General features: G+C 38.9%; 1 protein-coding gene across 2 annotated transcripts in view; it reads left to right on the plus strand.

Annotated features, from left to right (window-relative positions):
• Positions 1-26781, plus strand: part of BACH2 (BTB domain and CNC homolog 2) — a 253173-nt gene that overhangs the window by 141312 nt on the left and 85080 nt on the right. For both annotated transcript variants that reach the window (XM_034766029.1, XM_034766028.1), the window contains one exon: positions 1984-2133. The gene's annotated coding sequence lies outside the window, so the exon portion shown is untranslated. The remainder of the gene's footprint in view (positions 1-1983; positions 2134-26781) is intronic.

Here is a 26781-nt window from a genome sequence, read left to right on the forward strand (position 1 = left end):
TGATAGTTAATATTTGTATTATATTTCCATAGTTTGAGTCCATTTGTGATGACAGAGATTTCCCCCTCTTCCCCTGCTTCCCTACTCTGTCAAGTTGTCCTCACTACAATGAAATTAGAGGAAATGTTTATAAATTAGAAATAAATTTTATTTTTACCCTTTTCTAGAATATAGAAATATATATCAACCTTTACATGTACCTATTTGCCATTCTTTCCCCCACCGAGTGTTCAAAAATAGCAGGTCTGAGCATCCGCTGACAAATCATCCAGTAAGTCACTATCCAGAAGATTTAACCTACTTCCCATGAGCACTTGAAGTGTGTACAAGGTTTGCGTTTGTGGTGTTCAGTATTTTTCAAATTTTGAGTTTCTAAAAATAATTACTCAATTTTTGTCCAACTCTGACAAATTTTCATTGATTTTTGAGACCAGTTTAGAGAGCTGGTCAATTTTTTTTCCAAATTTCTGACTCATAGATTAAAAAAAACCTTCATGTAAAATTGTTTTCTTGTCTTTTTATTTGATTGTTTGTTGTTTTTAATAGCTCTAGTTTGGGGTGCGTACCCGTGCTACGAATGGTGAATGATAAGAACATGCCCCCAAACCTCTTATTATCCTGTTGAGGTCCCCTTCAAACCAGTAGCAAGTCTTGTGGATTTTCACTTGTATGCCCTCCACAACTTTATTCATGCAGTTGTATTTATGGGCAGATGGGATGGAGACAGTTGAAGTCTCCAGTTGTAGAACATAAGATGAGGATTTGGAGAAAAGCTAGTCGCTTTTTCAAATTTCTAATTATGATGAGCTTTCTAAATTTGAAATTTCAAAGTTAGATTTTTTTTTAAGTGAATTGTCCCTCCCCCTGTTTTTTCAGCCCGTTCTACTTCAGAGAAAGCTCCCCCTTCAGAGTCCATTCACATGTCCTGTATGGGTAAATCCTGCTTACTCCACTGTGGAGCACAGTGTGGGGTGGGGTTTGGGGAGGCAGTGCAAGCTATGTTCACTCTACTCACCACAGGATCCAGCTCCATGAGCGTTCCCTGCACACAGCTGTGCATCTGCTTACGTCTGGCAATTGATCAACCTTTACATGTACCTATTTGCCATTCTTACCCCCACCTAGTGGAGGAGCCAATGATATAGTGGCTACCCTAGCTATAAAGTTGGTGTAGTGGGCACAGAGGTGCTTATGGGAAGGATTCCTTCTTCCTCCCATCCTAATTGTTTGGCTTGGTCTCTAAGGCCAAGATATGTGCTGTAGTTCTTGTTCATTTTACTCTGTGTGTCCATCTGTGTTCTCAGAAAGCAATGCTGCATTGGTTTACATTCCATTCACATTCATAAAGATCAAAATCTGTAGAAATGAGTAAGCCCCATGCTCATCAGTGAAAGTTTTCTATTTCCACCTGCCAAGTAGATTTGTCAAAGCCTCTCCTATAAAATCACTTTTTGTTGCATAGTACAGATAATAATTATTATTTTTGGCCATACTCCTTGATCAACCTTAACATTTAGTGTCTCAGATGAAAAGGAATAAATTAATAATTTAACTTTCCCTCCTTGAAGCCTTCTAGAATAATGCTTAAACAAAGGAACAAACTTCAGACAGCAGTTTAAAAATCCCTGATGAAATCCAAGCTAAATTTTGGCAAACTTCAATATTAACAGTTATTTAAATCCTCCATGATCTGCATATTATAAAGATTATTTTTAAAATGCTCCTGCATGTGTGATATGCACAGATCTCTCATTAGATATAAAACTGATCTCTCAGCAGAATCACAGAAGATGTCAATATCAGTCACTGTATACTTTGTAACTCTCCTTGTGCTTATAAGGACAGAGGGAAAGTTTGTTGATTTTGCAAATGGCCTTACTCCCATCACCAAGATTACAGAAAACAAATTAATTATTTGCCAAAAGTAACATCTAATGTAAATTTGATGTCTGAATTTTAATGATTGTCTTCATTTTGTTTTAGGTTTATATCAACTGAGCTGCCAGAAATTTGCCTCATAAAGCTTTGGTGGTCCACATCTTAATGGATTGCTGTAGCCTCTTAATTTCTCCATTCATCCAGTTCCCAGCATCGTGAGAAGATTAGCCAGCACAGAACCTAGAAAAATTACATGTAAGTCTTGATTCAAACTCCTCTTCCATAAAAAAGTGTAAAAAGAATGAAAATGTTTCAGACAAAAAAGCAAATAAGTACCATCTTTTAAATGTCATAAAACATTAGGTTGTGAATAGTTGGGGATGAAGTTCTATGACTGGCTTTGTAAACTGAACTGTGACTGTAATTTTTATCATTTTGAAGGATTTCTAAGTTTTCTGCTTCCATCGTTGACCTTTGCAAAAAGTGCTTTAAAATAGCTTACATATTTGTCTAAAAAGTGTGCCTAGGTTTTTGCCACTTCAGGATAACTTCATTTGTGTGTGTGTTTTAATTGTTCTTATCTCAGTGTTTCAATCCTGCATATACATGTTCTCCCAAAGCATACTTGAACTGCACCTCAGAGGCTGGTTCAGATGGAGTCTTTGCATGGTAATATTGTGGGTGTTCCCTAGCTTCTGCATAGTGGAACCACAGTTCTCCCTCCCATGCTGTGCTCTCCCTCTTTCTTGCCTTCTGTTCTCCTTGTTTTATTGGAGGGTGCTAACACAGTACCTTTTATAGCTTAAGCCTCTTCTTAGCTCTATTACAGCTATCCCTTCTCCTCACTTACTCAGCCCCTTCCATGTGAGGATCTCACTGGGGCACAGACTACTAGGCACATACGACTAAGTGGCTTGCCATAGATTAGGTTTTTCTATAGTACCTAACACAGAAGATCATACAACAAGTCAGTCGCAGAATTGGGCAGGAATAGAACCCAGGAGCCCTGAATCCCAGTCCCTCCTCTAATTGCTGGACCATACTCCTTCCCTTGCTTCATGCTCATGATGTAACAACGGTAGAAGTTGTACATTAGCAATGAGCATGCACACAGAGAATATAATTGTGTTATTTACTGTTGATTGCTGTAGATGGTGTAATGAGGCGGACAAACCCCCACTGGACCTGGTCAAGAAGGGATCAGTGTTCTGCCCTGGAGATAGGGGCTGAAACTCTACAAGGAAGGCTCCCCAGGTGGAGGAAGTGGGCTGTGGAGTGCTGCTGCCCTGACCCAGGAGGCAGCGTATAAAGTGTGGGCGTAGTGGTCCCAAGGGTGGAACCCTAGGAGCAGCCGTGCTTGGGAGAAGGCTGGAGTTGAATTTTATCCTGTTAATTTCTTTGTTGATAAAACCAAACGTTGGGGGGGGGGTTGTTTTGTTTTTTGCTAGTACTTTAGTGCAATTGCTAGTACTTTAGTGCAATTTGAGGAAAGGCACGGACCTGCCCACAGAGACAAATTTGTGCATCTGATCTTTGTATTTTTTACCAATGACCCACATCAATTATGCATTAGAATCTTGTATTAATGAACAAAAAGGGGAAAGGAAGAACTATAATGGCTAATAAAATACATTGTCCACTTTAGTAATCAACTGAAGACATTTTGGGGTCTTTCATACCTGTTAAGATGCTCCCCACTTTTGCTCAACCTCATTTTTGGGAACAACAATGCAGCTCCTGGATCCTGCATTGCTTATGATCCACATCCTCTCTGTACAAACATGTGACAACTAGCAGCTGGTCAAATAACTCTACCAGAAAAACCTTAAGGGAATCCATGGAATGAAAACTCATACTGGCCTACGGTCTGGGACTTGCTGTAGTCTGTATAAGGACATCTGCCATCCTCGCTACTCGTGTCCCCATCAGGAGACTTTAAATCTTATTCTGTTCTTGGCAGTATTCATGTTATGGCATTGAATGTTTCAACATACTAGGTATAAAGTAAGCTAAAGACACGGGTATGAATTTTATCATAATCATGTGGGAGAGGGGGATATCTGGAAAAAATCAAAGTAAAAGCAGGCACATTTATTTCTCCTAAGGGGCCAAGAGTATAGTATAGTTTTAATAAAAACAGGCTATCATAGGAGTCATTGGAACCAGGAAAAACTGAAACTTAACCTGCTTATGTTGGTGAAAAGCGTAAATACAGCTGAATACTTTCCTGTGGCAGCACTCTTAAAAAACTATCCATTGTCAAAAGAACATTTTCACATATGCAACTATTATTGTAAAAAGAAGTGTGGGAGGTGAGTTGGCATGTAGACACATAATACGTGTTTGTCAGTGTATCCCAAGATCTAGAAGGAGAGCTGTTGGTTAAAATAAATGATTGTACAAAAACTATCACAGAATTGGGCTGAAAGAGTTGGTAAATAGAGCTCTAAGTAAATCACAGAATTCTAGCCCAGGCTGGTAGTGAGTGAAAGTCATTGTCATCATCAGAGAAATGCTGAGTGGCCTGTGTGACATGAGGTGGTGACTTTTGTTCATTTTCTAGTGGATGCAAACTACTTACAGACTTTCGCAATTCTTTCATGAGTCTTGCAATATTTGGTGTTTTTCATAAAGCCCCCATACCTGGAGTCATGTGACTGTGAGCATCTCAGCTTTCATTTTTTTTTTTTTTTTAAGTACATTTCTAGCCCTTGTGGCTGCAGAAATAAAAGCTTGGAAACTTGCACACTGGAGGCTTAAAAGCCAGCAGGCAAATGGAAAGAACGCAGATTTTGTTATTTCTAAATTTCTCGTGACTTTTGGGGCCTTCCTCATGATTGTTGAATGCTTATGGTTAGCAATACTGCAAATCCATGACAGAGAAACTAACTTAAAAATGACACCTGAAGTGACCGATTTAAAAGAGCAGTCAGGAGCTGAATGGACATAACTGAAAAACTTTTTCATCCCCTGGTCATAGTTGAGGTACACAGGAATGCTTATAACGCTGCTGCCTGTTCCGTGGTTAATCAGTATTCTCCATTCAGACAGTGTAGCAGTGTTGGAGCACTAACTTAACTTGAAAAATAGGACATGGATTTGAAAAGTGTTGTAAAATCCTTTTATATTTTTTTTTCTTGCCAACAATGTGCTCATGACCATGCAAAACTTGGAAGAAGACACAGGCCCTGTCCCTAGGCAATTAGCCATACAGCAGCTGGTTACTGGCTTAGGCTCAAACCTGCATCTGGATCCACACTAGTAGATTCTGATGCAGAGTCAAAGCTTTAGTTGATTGATTAATGTTACACCATTGTCACAAACCTACATACAATGATGGAGTAGGGAGGTTGGGAAGGGCTGTTTTCATCCCTAAACAGCTCATACTTTGTTTCATTGCGCTATCTGATGACACAAAACAAATATGTAACATAAAAGGGCTTTGATCAGATGCTGCTGGAATTGCAATGTTAGGATGTGGCTACACAGCTGTCCTGTTGACATCACCATGGAACTATGCTGCATTCTGAACTGCATTTTAAATGCTAAGTTTACATTTTTTTGTTTTGATTTTTCATTATTTCTTTTTAAAAGAAGCAAAAATAACATACCAATCAATGGCATTCTGAGGAATAATGGACTGCCTGAATTTATACTACTTATGCAAATTCTTGTCTTGACAGTTCAGTAAGACTCTTAAAAGCGTTGAGCTAAACAAAATCAAATAGAAACTCATTTCTATAATATGTAGGTAATAAGAGATCTCTTAAATAAAGTATTTTTTAATCTAATTTTTAGGTTTCTAAAACCTGCCCATCAGCAATCTGTGGGCAGATGTAAATTAATTTAAAAATGTGAAGTGCGCCATTTGATGACTAAATGTCTGTCACACGCCTACCATCACCCAAATAATGAGAAAACAGATAGGCTTTATTGTCTGTCTACAGGTCAAAAAACACATGCTTCGTTGGACCAACAGGGAAATCAAATTTCCAAAGGTGACAACTCAACCATTGGAACACCTGGGTGGTAGACATTCATATCCCCTCTGTACTGTTACCAAGAGCAGTCCAGCTGATCTCAACTGTCATGATAGTAGGTAAGAAGAGATGTGGTCTTTGTGCCACTGAGCATCAGGGACCAGATTCTAATTTCAGATGTGCCACATATACCATATTTCATGGGGAAAAAATCCTCTCCTTCAGTGCTTGTATTTTACATGACTGTAGAACTATTATATTCACATTAGGCCAGGGGCTTCAGAGCACCATTTAAAGTGTGTGGAGTAGAGAGATGAGGGGCAGACATAGATTTGAAGCCCTTGTCCCCCACCTGATCATCCTCTTCCCCTCTCAGGCACCATTCCCTTCCAGAAGCCCTTGCCTCCTCACCCCCTCCTTACTTTACCTCTCCCTGGTGGTAAGTCTCACCTTTGGGTGACGGGTTTGACTGTTTCCCAGTGCTGAGAGGAGCTGCTCCAGTTTTGGCAGCTGGCAGGTGAGGGGAACCCGGGTGTCAGCCATGGTGCGCTCCTAGCCATAATGTGTGCGGACACTAGCTACAAGATCACTGCTCATGCATGAAGCAAAAAAACCTGGGCAAATTGCATCTCTTTACCAGCAAGAGAGTAGAAAAACCGTCCAAGCCGGTCAAAAACCAGCCAGGTGGCAACGCTGTTTTCCACCTACATGCTTAAAAGTGGTCAGGCCATGAACTGGGTGGTTCCTCCCCCCCCCCATCCTTCCAGCTCCACAGCCTATGCATCAGGCTCACTTCTTCAAAAGTGCACATCTGACTTTCATGTAAGTAACACTCAGTGTGTGAATGAGAGCTAGGAGTTCGTGCACTTACATAGCTGTGCATACATGTAACCCCAATTGGGGCACACATCTCAGGTGAGGTCCATGCACAAATCAGGCACACACTCAAGTGTTCATGCACTTCTGAAAATTTGGGCCTTCATATGTGGAGAAGATGGCCACATATTCATGCACACTTACTTTCACATGAATGGGCAGCCTTGTCTGAAGGAGAGTACTGTACACTCTCTCTCTCTCTCTCTCTCTCTCCGTTTTATACTGTTGCCTATCACTGTAGTATCTGAACACCTTCCACATAAAATCATTAGGAAAGTCCCTGGTGGGTTCCATGGAGTCTCTGGTATATCTGCCTTTTTGGGGTCAAAACTCTGCTGGGGGGTAAGGTTTTATTTATTTATTTATTAGATTTTATTAACTTCCTTTTCGGGGATGGGGATGATTTGGTAGAGGATTAAGGTTAGAAGCAGATGTCAGTGTTGAGAGCCCTTCTTAAAGTAGAAGGGCTTTTTCCGTTGCTTTTCCCTACAGCTTGTCTGTTACACAGCAGTGATACAGGAACCAGCATGCCACCAGGCCAGTCTGATAAAGCTGGAAATATCGGCTATACATTTGTTTTTGTTATTTTGAAAAATTAAATAAATTTTCTGCAAATATGTCTTATTCCATAATATAATCTGGAAAATATTAAGTGTATACCCACCAGGCAACAATTATACATTAAAGTATAAAGTACACATGCATCCATGTGTGAGAACATCTTCTAAAATAGGATGCGGAGAGGGAGTGAACCAAAAACCCTTGGTACAATGCTGGTTGAAACAGCTGGGAAAATATGGCAGGATAGTTGGAAGTAACAGCCATCTCCCTTTTCATTTGATGACTCTGTTAAAAGTAGTACTATGAATCCATTAAATTAAGGCAAATACCATTTACACTCTTTCTAGAGGTAATTGCTAGGCTTGAGAAGAGCTGTGTTCCATATGATATGATACAATACAAAACTGAATTATTTTGACACCTCTTCCCTGTCTGCCATTAATTAATGTTTGTGTCTCGCTTCCAAGGTGTGAAGTGCTGCATACGTGCGAAGTATCATTGATTTATTTACTTTCTATTCACGTGACGATGTTGTGACGAAGTTTTTCTTCTTAGTGTTGCAGGTGGCAGTCTGTGTGTCAGCCTGCCTGAGTCAGAGCTCTCACTTCAGCCCTGGTAAAGCTTTTACCACAGGGACTCTGATAAGTAGCATTTCCCCATAGGTGGGACAGTACCTTTGCCAGCTCTCCAGTGTCCCACAGAGTATCATACCTGCCAGTGCTTGTCATTTATTTTAAGAAAATACTGAAAGACGGTGACAGTGAAATCAACTTTCTCTAACCTAAACCAGTAAAAACTAAAATACATCTCACCACATAAAAGTTTTGTTTTCACTGCTGCTGAAATCCATCCCTCCCTTTTTGCAGCACAGTGTACAGTCATCTAGTGCCCGACTTGGGGGTGGTGTGGTTGAGACTCAGTGGCGTATGACCCACTTTTCATAATACTTAGATACCTGTGCTTTTACAACACACATCAGAAGTTCCTACGACATAAAAACACCAGAAAAGCATGTATCTGATTTCAACAGTATTGTGTAAACTGCGGTGTGTTCAGAGCAGCTGTCTGTGCATTAGGTTCCATGTTAATTACTAGAAGATGACAAGCAGTTTTGTGCAGTATGTTGTTAATGAGAAATCTTAGGTAGTCACATTTTCTGGAGTTGATGCTTTGTGTCTTAATATTATTTTGTTGAAATAATGGTTGCTAGCCTACTTGCACGTGTTTCCTGTTATGATTTGCAGAGAGTTTGGGCAAGAATATTGTAATTGATGCTTTAGTAGCCATAATACTTTGCATTTTCAAGAAGTGAGGTAGTTAATTAAAACAGACTGTCAGCTTTCATTCTCACATCCCCAGACCTCCTTTACTGATCCTCTTCTGTAGTCTGCTCTGAGTGGTCTATTTTATTTTATTTTATTTTATTTTATTTTTAAACAGATCGAATCAGTCAGTTTGGGTTAGTCCTGTGCAGGTTTTCACATGATAATTATGCTCATACTTGTATCAATTCAAAATGTGTGCAGAATAAACAGAAAAATGTCAGGTATGGAGAAGAATGGTGAATGGAACCAGTGTACTGCTAGGTTATGATTTGTGCCGTGTATGAAATTACAAAGTAATTTGCAAAGCAAGTTTAAGTAAAGTGGAATTTTTTAAGCATGATGAAATCATCCTTGACAGCAGGCGCTCTCGTTCTTCTAATACTACTATTATGAGTATAAAGGGATTTTTTTTTTAAATTACCACTTTCTAGAGTAAAATAATCAGGATAATTTCCCACTGATCAGCCCATCAGTAACCCCTTTATAAATCACTGGTTTGAAAAAGCTAGTAAAGGAAGTGTGCCTTTGTTATCCAATTGCATCCTTATTACTGACTTTAAAATTGGTCAGTGGCTAGCCATCCTAAATTTGAGACATATTTGCCAGACAGTGAATAAGATCAAAGAATGGAAGATGCGCTGAATGCATGAAAGCCCCATTTATGTCCTATTGCAGTTTATCTGCATTATAATCTGTGTCCTCGCAGTTAAAATAGCACAATGAAACCATAAATATAAACTGGAAAAATATGCAATAGATTTTTAGCTACTTTGCATCCCTTGTTAAGATGAGCCATCAGTACTGGGTTTTTTGCATCTGTATACTTGCGCTGTAGGTGTTGGAAGTGTGGGTGGCCAAGAAAAAGCAGTGGTTACAATAAGATTTTCCATTTATTGCCCTTTGTGTACAACTAAAAATAAGACTCATACGATTCAGAATCTGTAGAGCAAGCAGAATCATTCCGTTAGCTCTGATGACTGGCTTGCATGCAGCTTTGCCTCTGTCTGGTAAGTTCTACATTTGAGTACTTGTAAATGTGTCTTTGTTGAAATAAGAGAGAGAGAGAGAGAGACAAGTTACTTACACTGTTAGTCTTCATGTAATACTCTATCAGCATTTTCTCATTCTAAAAAGCAAAGTATGACTGATAAGGGATGGTGATGAAAGGATTTTGGAAGCAGAATTGTCCTTGTATCTGAAAAAAGCAGCTGTGAGTGCTCACGGAGTTTTAAAATCAGCCATCCAAAACCACAATTGTATAACTTGAACTGTTGATCTATAACTTAATCTTTTTGATATAAATGCTCTTTGCCAGCCTTCTGAACAGCAAGTAAAGGAATGCTTAATGTTGACCATTGCATGTAAAACTCTTTTGTTTCCACTATAAGGTGATAGCATGGGTAACTGCTGACTTGGTAGCTTTTCCAGGTAACAACAGCTGGTAAAGGGTCTGCTAAATTAGTTAAAATTTACCTTTATTGAGCTGCTAAATCTACTGTGGTCACATTAATTAATAGCATGTCAGCTTGTGGCCAAGAAAAACGCAAAAGAGAAATGTTGTCGGCATTTACAGGGAAATTCATAACTTTATGGTCTCTTCTCTGGTGCTGTCCCCGTTTCACTCATTAAGTAGCTGTGGCATTTCCAAAGAATGAGTGTGTCTGTGCATTTTTAGCTTTTCAGTTTGATATGATTCTTGAAATGGGTGAGTAAAGATGCTCCTGAATGTTTGCCTCTTTATGAAGCCAGCTTCTCCTTCATAGCCTTTTCTCACTTAAGAAGCTATGTAACTCCAAGAAGTATAGAGGATGTGGTATAGTGCAAGCACTTAAAGCCACACACAGTTGTTCCATGGATTATTGATGCTCTCTGTGGTCGGGTGTGTGTGGGGGGGGGAGTTATTATGCAATATTAAATCCCATTAAATTAGCTCAGTGTAAACCCTCACCCTTCTCTTAGGAGCAGAACTGTGTGGTGTGTCATTATTACTCTACACTTACCTCCTCATCTCTGCCTTTTTATTTAAATGCATATTTCTCTTCTAGCATCTGTACGTATCCATTGTAGTACCGGCTGATATACAATACAAAAGGCAAGAGAGTTGATGCAGTAATCAAGGTTTTAAATACTTCAGGTGGGAATGGCCAAAACTTCAGGAGTAATTAGCTTCTGTAGTGGTGGTATTTTCTGCAGGGAATTACATTACATCTGTTATAATTATCTACATGTCTTAATCCTGTAGGTGACCAGAAGCTGACAAGCAGGGAAACATTTGTTGTCATTTTTGTTATGGATTCTCCCTATTTGATACAGATGTAGAAATATTTTCTTTCTGCTGCTAAGCCTGGTATGGATGAGGTCATATCTAATTGCTTTGAAGAAAATGCCAGGAAAGTCTGTATCATATGCTGAGAACTCTCTCACTTGATTCAGTGCTTTCTGATGAGCATGATACGATATTTACTTTTCTGTGGATATTGCTCAGATGACATTTTTAGTAATGGCAGGTAGGATGCATTGTACAAGAGTCAGGAAACACTGTAGTTGTCTTCATTTTTTTTTAAATGTAATAATACTGTATTTTCTCCTAGGAAGTAGGAAGGATCCTTTCTAGTTTTACCACTTCCCTGTTTTATCTGCCCACATTTTGTTGTATAGACTGTCCAAACTGAACAGTCGCAGGTGAAGGAGTTGAATTGAAATTACTGTCAGAGAATGTAGTAGAGTTCTTCTGTTGAAGGTCAGTAACCTGTTAGGACAGGGGTAGACAACCAATGGCACGTGTGCTGAAGGCGGCACGCGAGCTGATTTTCAGCGGCACTCACACTGCCTGGGTCCTGGCCACTGGTCCGGGGGGCTTTGCATTTTAATTTAATTTTCAATGAAGCTTCTTAAACATTTTAAAAACCTTATTTACTTTACATACAACAATAGTTTAGTTATATATTATAGACTTAGAGAAAGAGACCTTCTAAAAACATTAAAATGTATTACTGGCACATGAAACCTTAAATTAGAGTGAATAAATGAAGACTCGGCACACCACGTCTGAAAGGTTGCCGACCCCTGTGTTAGGATGTACTGCAGGTAATCTACATCTGGAAATCAGCAAGATTTGCTATTAAATCTCCCTTTCCTTCCCATGGCAAACACACCTGCAATCAGGAACTTTTACCAGCAGAATTTTTCATAAAATCATTACATTTGTGCTTCAGTTCCTGGCATGGCAAGCCAAGCTGAAATGCCCAAGAATGATCTTCTAGCACACAAAGATTTACTTAATATAACCACCCCTGCCTGTTGCACTTTGTCATGGACTGGAGCTGCTGTGAAAAGGTGCAAAAGGAGGTGGTGGCAGATCATACTGAGGCTGTGATGCCCCTCCCACACGTTCGTACGGAATGGTAAAGGCTTAGAAATGCTACTGAGTGATACAGTATGATCAGACTCCGACTTAACAGTTGATTATTAGTTCACACCTTTTATGTGCTGGAAGTATAGAATTGGTCAGTCATGTGCTCATTATTATATTACTTGAATAATAGAAAACATTAGCAATGGAGATTTACTATAATGATGTATCTCTGCTCTGTTGGTTTCACGTTTAAAGCATTCAGTTAAGGAATGCTTTAGAGGTTATTGCTAATAGATGAATCTTCAGGAAAATTGGAATTTTCAAATAAGATTGACATTTGGAGTGAGAAATATAAATCTAATGAGAGTATTTCAGCAGAGGTTTGTAATTAGGGATGAATGGAGTAAATTTGTACATGCACTCTACAAAAGGACACAATGGAAGGTGAAATTGCACACTCTGCAGTGAATGAGGGATGAAAGCCAATGTACAGTGTCATAGCATGACAGTGTAGAGTATAAATGATACTGTCACTGAGTGCTGCAGAAGGTATCAAGGGAATTCCACTCCAGTAAATTACATTACTTAGACAGACCTGAAGGCATTGTGTCTGAATGAGTGCAGGGAAAAAAGGTTGTCAGCACAAAGCAGAAGATATTACAGAACAACTGGCTGCAGGGTTGGAAATAAGTGTTTTTCTGAGGTTTATCATGTAACACGCTTTAGCTGCTTTTTTGGTTAATATTTTTAATTTTAATTACAGTTTATTGGTGAGGCAGTAACACTTTCTGGGTGTTTACTTATACACCATGCATACGTGCATAACACTTCTGACTTTCAGAGGTGCCGAGCATCCACCGCTCCCATTAACTTGGGTGGGAATTGTGAGTTCCCCACACTTCCGAAAGTCTGACCCAAAATGGGAGTGGGGGTCTTTTAAAATGTCATTATTTCTCTGGTAGCTCTGGAGTCTAGGGTTTCAGATGCTAGGAATTGGAATGCCTAAGCTTTTATTTCTCCATTCTAGTTTTTAGGCATTCAGATATTGTGGTGATGAATAGTGCAAGTACCAGAATGGATTATTTCATGATGGCAGTCCAGCAAAAATGCTAAGGTTTCATCCACCCAAATGTATACTGTGCAGGCTACTTTCCTGCTCTAATCTTTTTGCTGTCCACACAAACATCTACTAGCTGCTCATGTTTCATTGCCTTACCTTAGGCTGAGAAAACATACTTCCCAACTTTCTCCAAAATTGTCTCTTAATGCCATTTCTTGAATAAGTTGACAGAACTGCTTTAAGATAAGGCCAGCACTTCCCCCAAAGATTACATGCATCATTTCTGTGGCGCAGAAGTCTACCTGGGTCTTCTAGTAAAATATTGACAACTTTGTATTGCTTAATTACTTCTTTTCCACCTGCCTGCTCATTAAAACTCTCCTTGAATGTATCTGCTGTAAACAGTAACGTGGGAGTACACTCCGTGACTCCTCTCCAGCATTCTGATGCGCACGTTACCTCTGATGTGAAGCTAGCCTCCCAAATAGCAGAACAGTGTCCACACAGCACAACTCAGCTAACAGTTTTCTATTTGTTACTGAAATATATTAGTCATTCTTCACCTGTAATTATGGTTTTACGCTGTGTAAATATTAGCCAAGTTATTAGTGCAGTTCAGTTTTGCCAATCTGTAAGAACCGGGTTTGAAAGGGAATAACAAAGAAAGGAATAAGCATTTAAGTTTAATAATATACCTTTTTAAATGGCATGAAAACACCCACTGAGTCATTTATAACATGGCACAATTAAGCAGAGGTGAGTGCATTACTTAAAACAAATCAAACAACAAACAATTTGTATAATAAATGTGTCAAGCATTATTTGACCAGCTCTAATAATAAGGACCAAATTCCTCATTTGCATTCATGTAACTCCCATTGGCTTCTGTGGAGGTTGTATGGCTTTGACTGAAAAGCAGAATTCTGCCCTAGAAATTCATCCATAAAAGCACAACATAAAAACCACAGAACATGTCAAAGAAAAAGCAATGGAGCATCATTATAAAGAAGGTGCCCTACATGGGACGTGACACCAGTTAAATTAGTGGGTGAAGCTAGTCAACGCTTAGCATATTGTAGAGGTGAGAGGGAGGGGGCAAAGCATAACTACATCTAATCTGAATGTTTGTCTCGTTGGAATAACATTTTTTATTTTATGCTGTGTATTGCTTTGTATCTCTGTATCTGCATGGATAGATGTATACAGTTGTACATGCGGCAGAGGTGCTGGGACTAGAGAGCGGGGGGTGCTGCAGCACCCCTGGGCTTGAGGTGGTTTCCATTATATATAATTTGGTTCAATGGCTCTCAGCACCCCCACTATGCAAATTGTTCCAGCACCTCTGACATGTGACCTCTGTGTTGTTCTGTATGTCTATAAAAATGTTGTACTTTAACATACCTCACATATGGTATTTTAGCTCCAGAAAGCTGCCATTTTTGGATACTGTACATATTTGTATTTTTGCAGAGCTCCATAAGAAGTACGCTTCCAAATAAAACATTTTTCTAACATGCAATTTCAATCTCATGAAGTAATCCTTCCACATTTTAAAATGTGGCTTATACCCAACGTAGTCTCTTCATTCTGTTATGCAAAGCAATCCTCATCCTTCATTTTCTCTAAAATCCTTTGTTCCTGCCTCCATAGCTACATATGCGGTAGTGTTTTCCTCTTTCTGGAGCTGATCCTGAAGCCCTTACTCACATGAGCAGTCCCACATAAGTCCTCAAGGTGAGTAAGGGCTGCGAGATTGGACCCTAAATACCACTGTTGCGGAGGGTGGGTAAAGTGAACGGGTGTGCCTTAAGAAGAGAGAGACTAACAAGTATTCCTCTGACTTAAGAAAATGTTCGTTTCCTGAGAGAAATTGAGCATGTTGAATCATCTTTGGATCTCACGCTAAATTATTTTGTTCTGTAAATGGCTCCATACCCTTCCTCCCGCTCTTAAAAAGTCTGCTGCTATTGTATCTTGTATAAAGGATTTATAAATAAATATGCCTTGTGGAACAAAGTGTCTGTAGTTAATTGATCTCAGCCCTCTCACAGTTCAATATTATAATCTTATTACTAACACTTTTGGTAATGCAGTATCATGAAATTTGCCTTAACAGAAATGTGTCTAAGCTTTGATTTGTTTTTTAAAAAGTCAACCCATAATATTAGTGTTACTCTTACATATTTCATTATATGTTGTTAAACTGACGATTGATGTGTAAAAACTGACATTTGCATGAAGTTCCCAAAACTGCCATAAAAGAAACTTTTGTTCTGACTTGGTAAGGAAAAAAATGCAAAATAACAGTACTCCTAACAGAAAAGATGTTCGTATAAAGACATGTTCTGAACAATAAGGTCATTTATTCATGTATGACATAAGTACGTAGGAATTTAAATAATGAGAAATCTTTTGAAATGCAGTAAAATGCACACCACTGGCATTGTGAAGTTCCCCATCTATAAAGCCCTCTTCTCAGGAAAAGCAGCTTTACTTTTGCTTTGAAAATCCATTATCATAAGCCACTCTTTTTAAAACACTTTTCTCACTGCAATATTAAAGTAATTTTATATCCTAAGAGCAGCTCTTTCTTGGGGCAAAGTGGGTGGGAGGGCTGTATTTTAATTGTGGTTTATAATGCTTCTCACAACCCCAGCTTCCCCAAAATCAGGAAAACCACCTCATTCTTAGGCTTTTCTCTTCTAAATTAATTTTACTCCCCCACAAGAAGACCCTTTTTAGAATGTCCATCTGTTTAAATGGCTTATTCTTTCTCGGGACACCCTTTCTGGATTCCACAAAAAATATTGTTTTTTTTGGGGGGGAGGGAAATTATTAAAGGTTTAAATTAAATTTTCTCTTTTTCAGATTGTAAGGGAGATGTTACTACTTCAGGGAGGCAGTGTTGTCTACTGATAAAACAGGAGATCTGGCCTTTACTTTCAGTTCTACCACAGCCTTTCTGTATGACCTCACACAAGGTTCTTAACTACTCTCTGCATGCATTTCCCCATCCATAAAATGGGGATAATAATGCCCACCAACCTTAAAGGACCATTTCGAGAGCCAAAAGGAAAATGTGCTATATGAGCCTAGTAGCACGATTATACAGGACAGGACATTAACATGGCACTTAACAGTAGATAAAGCATGCCATATAGTGAACAAAATCCCTGGCCTGAGAAGTCCACAACATAGAGCGTCACAAGCAGGGAAAATAGAGTGTTGAGGCAGTGTGAAACAAACTCAGTTTGTCTCTAGTGGTGACTACAGCTGGATTGCTTAATGGAACAGATGGGTTTTCAGGAGGTTTTTTTGAAGGAAGAAAGCGAGGGTTCTTGGCACATGGTAGTTGGCAGTCTGTTGAAGCATAAGGTGTAGCACAGAAGGACGCATAAAGTCAAGAGTTACAGAAGAGGACAATGAGAACTGTGTGGAAGAAGGGCGGGGGATAGGAAGTGCCAGGGTAATGTAGGAGGCGGTAAGGCCATAGATATTATCACGGACAGGGCAATGTGTATATAGAAGGTACCTCGGTTCTTTGGAAATGGTGTGACAGAGCACTGAAAAGATTTTTGATGTCTTGGACCATTTCTCAAGCACTGATTGCTGTGCTTGTGCTGCAAATGTAAGCCTTCATCGTAGTAAGGCCGGGTACTGTAGTTGTCTGGAAGTGATGAAGATCTTTCTCAGAGATGACTGAGATTTAATCTATAATGGTGCCAAAGTATTTGCAAATGCATATGCAGCATCATTACAAAATCTTCATGACCAGAGAAATGTTTCATTCCTATCTCTGTTGACACAAAAGATCGCCTACTGATAATTGCTTTGCTTAAGTGTCTGATTATATGCCAGATATGAGAGCATTCTATGTTAGGTCATCTTTAATTATTCATGTACCACCTGTCAGCTCTAAATCAGGAGATTAGTTTTCTCTTTGGATTTAGTTTAGGGAAAAGAAGAGATCTTTCAGCCAGAGGAATATACTGTTGTAAACAATATCTATATACTGGAGTTTTAAAGGAATCCTCTTGATCCTCCCTGGTCATTAATAAGCTATTGGCACATCCAAAAATATTTGAAATGTTGCCTGAGCTAGATGGTGATGATTTTCAGGGAAAGAGGATTTGGGTCCATCTTTTGGGTCCTAATTTTTCCTTTTCACCATTTCATATGCACAGGGTGGGCAGAGATATGGGGTGAGTAGGAAATGTATTAGTGCACTGGTGATACTGTAGTTAAGGTTCCATTAATCATTCGATTGTAAGCCTCTACCTTCCAGTTTTATTATTTATTTCACTCGAACAGTGTGGTGCTAAAATAATGCTATAAAGACAGGCCCTGCCTAACAAAGTTTATAATCTAGAAGACAAAAAAATGAGGAGGGGATGTGGGGCTTCGCAGTAGAAGTCACAATTGAAGAAGAACTTGAGTGAAGAGACAGAAGAAACCTGGGAGACTGAGATTGGGAGGCTGTATGATGTATAAAAGGTATGGTGTTACAGTACCTACTTATAACCTTCTCTTAAAAATACTTTGGGGCTGAAACTTTTTATAGTTTTGTTTCAGGGAAACATGAATTCTCTGGAAAGTTTGAAGGCATTTTTGATTAGCAGGGAGTTTGGGTTAGTTAGTTTTGGTGGTGTTTTTTTTATGTTATAGAAATGTAAATAATGAATCTGCCACTTTATGTTCAGTACATACTGAGGTGGGTTCTGGGCAGAAATGGAGAGAAGGTTGGTTGCTCTCTGCTCTTAGTTTCAAATACCAAGAGTTTAGTTACATTATATAGTTTTAAGCAGGTAGAGTTCTCACCCTTCTCAAACACAGTACATCAATGTATCTATAGGGTCATAGGACTGGAAGGGACCTCAAGAGGTGGTCTAGTCCAGTCTCCTTCATTCAAGGCAGGACTAGGTATTATCTAGACCATTCCTGTCAGGTGTTTGTCTACAAATCTCCAATGACAAAGATTCAACAACCTCCTTAAGCAATTTATTCCAGTGCTTAATCACCCTGATAGGAAGTTTTTCCTGATGTCCAACCTAAACTGCCATTGCTGCAATTTAAGCCTATTGCTTCTTGTCTTATCCTCAGAAGTTAAAGAGAACAATGTTTCTCCCTCCTCCTTGCAACAACATTTTATGTACTTGAAAATTGTTATCATGTCCCCCCTCATTCGTCTCTTCTCCAGACTAAACAAACCTAATTTTTTTCCATCTTCCCTCATAGATCATGTTTTCTAGGCCTTAATCATTTTTTGTTTGCTCTTCTCTGGCCTTTCTCAAATTTGTCCACCTCTTCCCTGAAATGTGGCGCCCAGAACTGGACACAATACTCCAGTTGAGGCCTAATCAGCGCGGAGTAGAGTGGAAGAATTATTTCTTGTGTTTTGTGTATAACAGTCCTGCTAATACATCCCAGAATGATGTTTTCCTTTTTTGCAACAGTATTACACGGTTGATTTATATTTGGTTGTGATCCACTATAACCCCCTTTCCGTAGTATTCCTTCCTAGGCAGTTATTTCCCATTTTGTATGTGTGCAACTGATTGTTCCTTCCTAAGTGGTGTACTTTGTATTTGTCCTTCTTGAATTTCATCCTTTTTACTTCAGGCCATTTCTTCAGTTTGTCCAGATGATTTTGAATTTTAATCCTACCCTCCAAAGCACTTGCAACACTTCCCAACTTCCACAGACTTTATAAGAGTACTCTCTTATTTATGAAGATATTGACTAGAACCAAACTCAGGACAGATCTCTGTGGGACCCCACTTAATATGCCCTTCCAGCACTGATAACGACTCTCTAGGAATGGTTTCACAACCAGTTGTGCACCCACCTTATAGTAGCTCCATCTAGATTGTATTTCCCTAGTTTGTTTGAGAAGGTCATGCGACAGTATCAAAAGCCTTATTAAAGTCATGATATACCACATAGATTATCATAGGGTTTTGTACTGCTGCTCATCACCACAGTATCTAAGCCCCTTCTGCATGACAAATTGGCAATAGCAGTCTCTAGTGGACTTTGTGGAATCTGTGGTAGTGTACATACATATATAGATAGATAGATAATCTAAACTTAACCCCTTTTCTGGGATTTGGCTTTGCTGCTGCTCCAATTACCTCCTCAGGCTTCGGAAAGTAATATTTCAATACCAGAGAGATTGATTTACTAATGCTGAAATATTTTCAGCAATAATGCTGTCAGAAGGTATTATCTGGAGAAGTGGTATTTCAGTGCAGTAAACCAACTAGCAAATGTGGCAGTGGACGTTAGATGATGGTTATTACAGCATTACTGTTCAGATCACATTAGGCTTTGACTGGTGCATCTCAGTTGCACAGGTATTTTAGGCTGTCATTTTGCATTTGTTAAATGGTAGTGTTCTCTCTTGTTGAGACACAGGGTTGGATTCATCTGCACTGGCATAGGGAAGTGCAAATTGCTACCTTGGTTCTACTGGGGAATGGAAGCTATCATCGTCGCACACAGCTCCACAGGTGGTGTGTGCTTCAAGCTGCCCTAATAACTTTTGAGGTTATGCCTGTGGGCTCTACCTTCCAGCAGATGGGAGACTGTAAGCACTTTCTGCCACTGCATTCCTCCTACCTTCTCCAAGAGGACATTTTACCACCTAGGGGGCTGTGCTAGTGATTGCATTGGGGACGCTTAGCTAGCTATTATTTCCTTATTTAGTATGAGTGTGCCATAGTGACATTATTTCTTTTTCTTAATAAGATAAACTACACCTGAATTCTGTTCCTGCTTGGTGGTGGTGGTCTCAGGTTTTGTAGGGTTGTTCAGGTTGGCATAGTTTTGACTGACCCCTTTCTAATTTTCTCCTGCACAGACACTAGTCCTAGTAGTAATGCTGTATGTAACTTGCTCGGTTTCACTGAATTTGCTTTGCACATATCTCGAAAGTTTATTTTACTTTGTGTTCAGAGTTTGTGCCTTGAAATAATAAGCTTTGCTGTGTATGTAGATTTGACCTGTTGATAATGTACATTTTTCTAAGTTGGTTTGAATTTGCTAGTAACAGCCAATTGTTACAAGAGTTCATTGTGCTATTCATAGTTCATATGCATTTGTATACATAAATTAAATGGATTAAAAACTGGCTACCTTATAGGTCTCAAAGTGTAATTGGATTCTTCATCATTGGCAATTTTTAAGCCATGATTAGTTGTTTTTCTAAAGATATGCTCTAGAAATTATTTTGGGAGACATCTGTGGCCTGTGTTATATAGCAGGATAGACGAGGTGGTCCTATCTGGCGTTGGAAACTAGGAATCTGTAAAAGGAGTGAATCCACTGACGATTAAAGAAGGCAGAAAAATGATAAACCTTTTATTAGTGCCCAACAGAGTGGATAATAGATGTGTGCCAAATATTTCAGAATTCTGGTTATCTGCCTAAACCACAGGTAGAGTGAATGTTTTCCTGCCTCTTCACTGATTACTCTGCTTCCAGATACAATACTTGAATCTTTACTCTTCAGTTTCTTAAGAGAGCCTTCTTTTAAAGAATTGTTTATTACATTTTTATGTTATTTTCATGCTGGTGAAATCTGCTATGCTATGTCATATGTCTCTCATCTGTTTTAAATTATGCACGTTTTTCAGATTGTCTTGTACTATGTGTTTAGAAGTACCTTGCATCTTGGCTTGGGCCTCTAGGCACTACTGTATTACAAATAAATAATAAGCCCTCTATTATTCACAGTATGGGTCACTTTTTTTTTTTTTTTTTTTTTTGGTCTATTAACAACATGGATACTGGACATTTCTCTTTTCAAAAAACAAAATTGTTTTCCATCATTTGTTCACATACTACTTTATTGTAGGATTGTTCACATATCCTGGACTGTTAGTGATGACATTTTCTTTATTATTACGATCATTGACAAATTACATACATTTTGTAAACAGTTACAAGAGAATTAAAGGTATCTCAGATTTTGGCCTTTCTAATCATAACAGTATCTCTTTAGGAATTGTGGTATATTTTGTTTTTCTAATGTTGAAATTAGTATTACATTTTTAGATTGATTCCACCATGAAAAGAAGGGCATAGCTTCTGGAACTAGGTGTGCTGCCACCCCCCATCCCACATTATATACAGCGTTTGCAGTTTAGTTCAGTGGCTCTAGCATCCCCACTATACACATTGTTCCAGCACCCCTGAAGAGAAGTAGTCCAGACTAGTGCTCTAAACACTGGGACTGAGGAGAACTGAGTTCAATTCTTCATTGTGCCGCAGACTTCGTGTGTGACCTTAGGAGCGTCATTCTTTATGCCTCAGTTCCCCATTTGTGAAATGGGGATTTAGTAATTCTCTGCCTCACAGATTGTTATGAGAATTAAGCCAGTAAAGATAGTGAGCTTCTCAGATATTGCCATGATGGGAGCCATATAAGAACCTCAGATAGACTTTGCAATCTCTCCAGGGCAGGACAGTTGTCAAAAGAGCACTGTAGAAGCAATGGTAAATAAATGCAACCTTCTTGAAAAGTTCAAGTGGACAATCAGAGCAGGAAAAGTCGTTTCTTTTGCACTATGGTTGCAATGCATTTGTGGAGTGATTTCAAGGAAACCTCTCAGTAACAGGAAACTGTTACTGCAGGCATTCGATGAATAAGCTGTGTAGCTTTGCTTTGTGCCTTGTGCCTCATTCAAAAGACTACTTAGTAAATACAAGAACATGTCCATAATTAGTCAGATTTAGTTTCTTTTCCCAATGGTAATGTGTTAGTAATTTGTATCATAAAAAATGGGACGGGAAAGCAGAAATATATTTTTTTCACCTAAACAGGATGGATTGCCAGAGTTTAACTGCGTTAATAAAACAAGACATTTGACTTAGTAGTGACACACCCTGAAATGTTCAGTAGCAGATCCGTTTGTTTTAAAAACAACCCCTCTTATGTTTCGGACAGTTGTTCTCATCACAAATACTACCAGCTGGTTCTAATTGGTAGCCAAAGAAAATAAATGCCTTTGGAGACATTGCTACCTTCTTACCCTTGTTGGTCCATCCATGCAGGGTTGAAGTACACCTGCAGCACAATGTGGGGAAGCTTGCAGTGCCTCTGCTATTTCTGTGGATCCTAGAACTTCAGTCTCCAGGATTCTTCATCTCAGTGCAGTATCTTAGGGGAGCAGTGAAAATTCTCATGCTTTTATATGCATCTGGTTGCCAGTTTATATCACATCTCATTTGTGTGAGGCGGTGCATAGTTCTTTAAATGCAGTAGCTAAGTGGGGCAGTGGAAATTCTCCTGTGCAAGTGGTCATAGTTTTGAATTCTGTCTCATCAGTCACACAAGAGGTGAATGCTCCCTGACAACTTCCATAAACACTGCTTACACTTAAATGTATCATCAGCCAAACCCTCTGTTGCTACAACATTATCTTTTTCCCCTCAAAACTCAAAAAAATCTTTTTCCCCTCAAAAATCAGTTAGTTTTAATTTGTTTTCCCAGCTACTTAGTTTTTTCATATTAGTTGAGTAGCATCCTGTTGTTTCACATGATATATGAGATAATGTAAGTTATATGCCACTCAACTTAGCAAAATGTTAGAATGGCTGTTGGCAGCCTTAGTTTTCTGAAGGAGTAATTAGCAAGTTGAATTACTTATATGGACCTACTAGCCTGAGTCAGCATTTTCTAGCTGTCTGTAAATTAGAAATTAGTACAGGCGTTTCAGAATCTAGCATATGATTAATTAGTTACTACACTTAAAAAAAGAACATTCATAAAAATATGTACAATGAAATTAGGGCTACAGTGTCTCATTTTTTAACTTAGATATCAATTTCTCTGTCAAATACCATAGTTCATGAAGAAGTTAATAAATAGTAATTTTTGTGAGGAGGCGGGTACTTTTAGTATGGAGGATGTGAAAGCTGATACTCTAATAATAAGCATACTAATAACTTTCTCATGCCTCCATATCCATTAATCCTCATACTGCTGGATATAAGTCACCTTGCAGGAAAATAGAACCATGAAAACATTTTATGTTAGCTATTCAAATTATGATCCAATACTTTATGCACCTCCTTGTATAGACCAATACTTTGCAGTTTTCTTCATACCTTTCTAGTATGCTGGAATTTCAGTCAGTCCCTTTAGTCTTCTGTAGCAGGTAATTTAAAAGTGCTGTGCCCCCATGGATTTTGCAAACAAAGGCCTCATGCAGTCAAGCATGGCAACGTGTATTAAATGCTCCATCTTGCTCTCCTCAGGCAGCTAGTGCCTTCTACCCCTTTTCTTCCCCGCTTTTTGTTAATTGAGAATTAGCTGGGGTTGTTTTCCTCATGGCTCTTGTTAGGTCTCATGCTCTGTTCTAACTTGGTCCTGCCCAGAGATGTGCTAGCCACTTGACAGAACAGACACCCATCCAGCCAGGGTTGTGAGGTCAGACGAGAGGCATGAAAAGAAACCAAGCTGGAGACATTGGTTGGTGCTGAGCCACGTCGGGCCTCGAGGGTGAGATCCTTTGGTTCTGGTTGGCCATATATTTGGGCTGCTTGACCTTTTATTTTGAAGCTTATTCTTTTGTGTTCTTCTGTTCCTTTACCTCTTCTCTCTCTGCCTCTGCCTCCCACTTGTCACGCACCATGCTTTCTTTTCTTGTTGGTTTTATCTGTTGCCATTGCCTCCTCACCCACTTTGCACCTTTCTGCAAAGAATAATCTCTATCGCATCTTAACTCTACAGCATGATGCTTTTTTGACCTCCACAGCCTCCTTTCACCCACCCATCTCATTTGATGCTACTCTTTCTCCCCCATCTACACCCCTTCTCTACCTTTTCCTCCTCATCTCTGACAACATTCCTCTCAACGTTATCCCCTCGCTGTCTGCCTCCCAAACCCTCCATCACTGGCATCACTCTAAATGACATTAGTTTTCTCTGCTGCCTACCCTTCACCCCCTCTCTGCTCCCTCCTGCTCTACTCCTAATACACTGTCTCAAGTATGTAATTTATTATCTCCTGATCTTTTCTTTTCTTTTCTTTCATTGGAAATAGGCTTTCTTTTCTGATTCATCTTCCATAGCTGCTCTCACCCTCAGCTCTGTCTCCTCTCGCACCGTACACCCCGGCCCTGGAGGCTACAATAGTAGAATTTGGCTCCTGCTCTCAATCTCCTGTCACATCCAACCTTCCTTTCCACCTACACCCCTTCTCTTTTAAAATATACTCCAGGCATCTCTTTTCCCTTTCCCTTCACTGTGGCTGTCACCTGCTGTTTCCCAGATTCCTCAATCTCCTTCCTGTGTCTGGCTTAGAGCTTGGTTCTCCTCCTACCTCTGATCTCTGCTGACTTCAGACTCCATGTTAATGTCCCCTCTGGCTCTGTTCCCTCGCTTTTTTCCCTTTTGACGGTCAGCTCTGGACCAACTCTCTAGCACATCTTTTTTTCCCCTCTGTATTTCTCTCCCCTTTATTTTTTGTTACTGAAGACATTTGCAGAAACATTGGCTCATTTTTTTCAGGTCTTTAATTTCTTTTCTGTTTATTACTCACTTGAAATCATAATGTTTTCACAAGCAGGGGATATTTTTTTCACTGCTTGTGAGGAATAAACAGAAGGGTAATTCTTATAGATAATAATGAGAATGTTAACATGTAAATCCCTAAGAAAGAAAGGGCCATATTCCCCGCTCATGTAAATCTGTGTTGCTCAACTGATAGATATGGCCCAAAGAGCCTATTTCCAGAGACCATACCTTTCTTATGTCTGAAAAACTTATGCCAGACACCGTGGGCAGCACTGGAAACAAATAGTAATACATGTCTCCAAAGTTATTAAAACAAAGGAAAAAGCACAGGTACATTTCAAGTCAGTATTACTAATAGAATAGAATGCAGTATGTTATGATGATGGTGGAAAAGAATAATGTCATTCAGTACAAATTAGTGAATATCTCCCTTACTTTGCCATTCAGAAAATGTTGTAAAAAAGTTATGCCAAAGGGTATTTTTAAAAACTATTTATTTCTACTATTAGAATTCTTGAAATAACCATACAGATATGTGAATATGCTGACCTGATCTTGACTTCTGATAAATATGAATTAACTGACTCTGTGTCTATAAAACGTGAATTGTGCTAATGGCAAAGTCTGTATTGAATTTGACTGGAAAACTGTCTTTTCACAAAGATAATATGTTGCATATATGGGGAAGTTTATGGAAAAATATTGTATTTGTAACTTTTTCTTCACTTTTGTGGGCGGGGGAGGGTGTCTTATGCAACAGTACTATCTTTCTAGTTACAGTCCTAGCAACATAGTACATCAAAGATGTAATCACAGGGAAATATTTGTATTACAGCCTTCCTTGGGTTTGTTTGGGATGCACATTTTTTGTACATGTGTCTGACGAAGTGAGCATTCACCCACGAAAGCTTATGCTCCAATACATCTGTTAGTCTTAAAGGTGCCACAGGACCCTCTGTTGCATTTTTCGTACATGTGGAGGAAAAAAGCAGATTTTAAACTTTATACTCCAGACTGCTTGCGCTCGCTCTCTCTCTCTCTCTCTCTCTCTTTACATTTATACTGAGAGACAAAATTGTTGTTGATCACCTGAAGTTGCCATCTGGGTTGGTCTCGGTGGCAAGAAAAATGCTTTGGGGCTCTACCATCTGTGGGATGTATTGATTGCCCCTTTATCTGCTGTTGGTATTATATTGTGTAGTTAATAATCATTAGGAATATACTTCAATTAGCTTCACCTGAAATCCGAATCAGAGAGCTTTATAGCTTCCTCACTTTGCACATAAACTTGTCAATCGCTAGTGGAACAACAGAAATCTATTTCACCCCAAATTACGTATATTGTAGAATTATGAATCTACTTGTCTCCATGCTCGTAGGGATTGATCCTGGTGGATGTTGAGCTCCCTCAATTTCCATTGAAGTCAGTGGGAGTTGAAGGCACTCAGCATCTTGCTAAATCAGGTCCATGATGTGCCAGTGTAAGTCAGCACACAGTATAAATCTCACAGCACTTTTTACTGTACAGCCAGTGTGTAATGTATTAGACTTTTGCATATCTTAACATGAGATCAAAAACTATTTTTTATTTAGTACTAACCATGTGCTCTGTGTTTAACAATGCATGAAAAATACTGTATTTTTAAACTGTAGGGACATGAATGAGAGTATTTTCCATGGTGTACACATGTGAATTCAGTTTTTAAATATAATTACTATAAGTTGTAAGTAGGTCTGTCAAGTGATTAAAAAATTTATCATGATTAATCGTACAATTAATCACACTGTTAATAATAGAATACCATTTATTTAAATATTTTGGATGTTTTCTACATTTTCAAATATATTGATTTCAATTATAAAGGATACAAAGTGCTCACTTTATATTTATTTTTTATTACAAATATTTGCACTGTAAAAAACAAAAGAAATAGTATTTTTCAATTCACCTTATACAAGTATTGTAGTGCAATCTCTTTATCATGAAAGTTGAACTTACAAATGTAGAATTATGTACAAAAAATAACTACATTCAAAAGTAAAACAATGTAAAACTTTAGAACCTACAAGTCCACTCAGTCCTACTTCTCATTCAGCTAATCACTAAGAGAAACAAGTTTGTTTACATTTATGGGAGATAATGCTGCCCGCTTCTTGTTTGCAATGTCACCTTAAAGTGAGAACAGATGTTCTCATGGCACTGTTGTAGTCGGTGTCGCAAAATA

This window comes from Trachemys scripta, chromosome 3, assembly GCF_013100865.1.
Source record: "Trachemys scripta elegans isolate TJP31775 chromosome 3, CAS_Tse_1.0, whole genome shotgun sequence".
Classification (NCBI taxonomy): Eukaryota; Metazoa; Chordata; order Testudines; family Emydidae; genus Trachemys; species Trachemys scripta.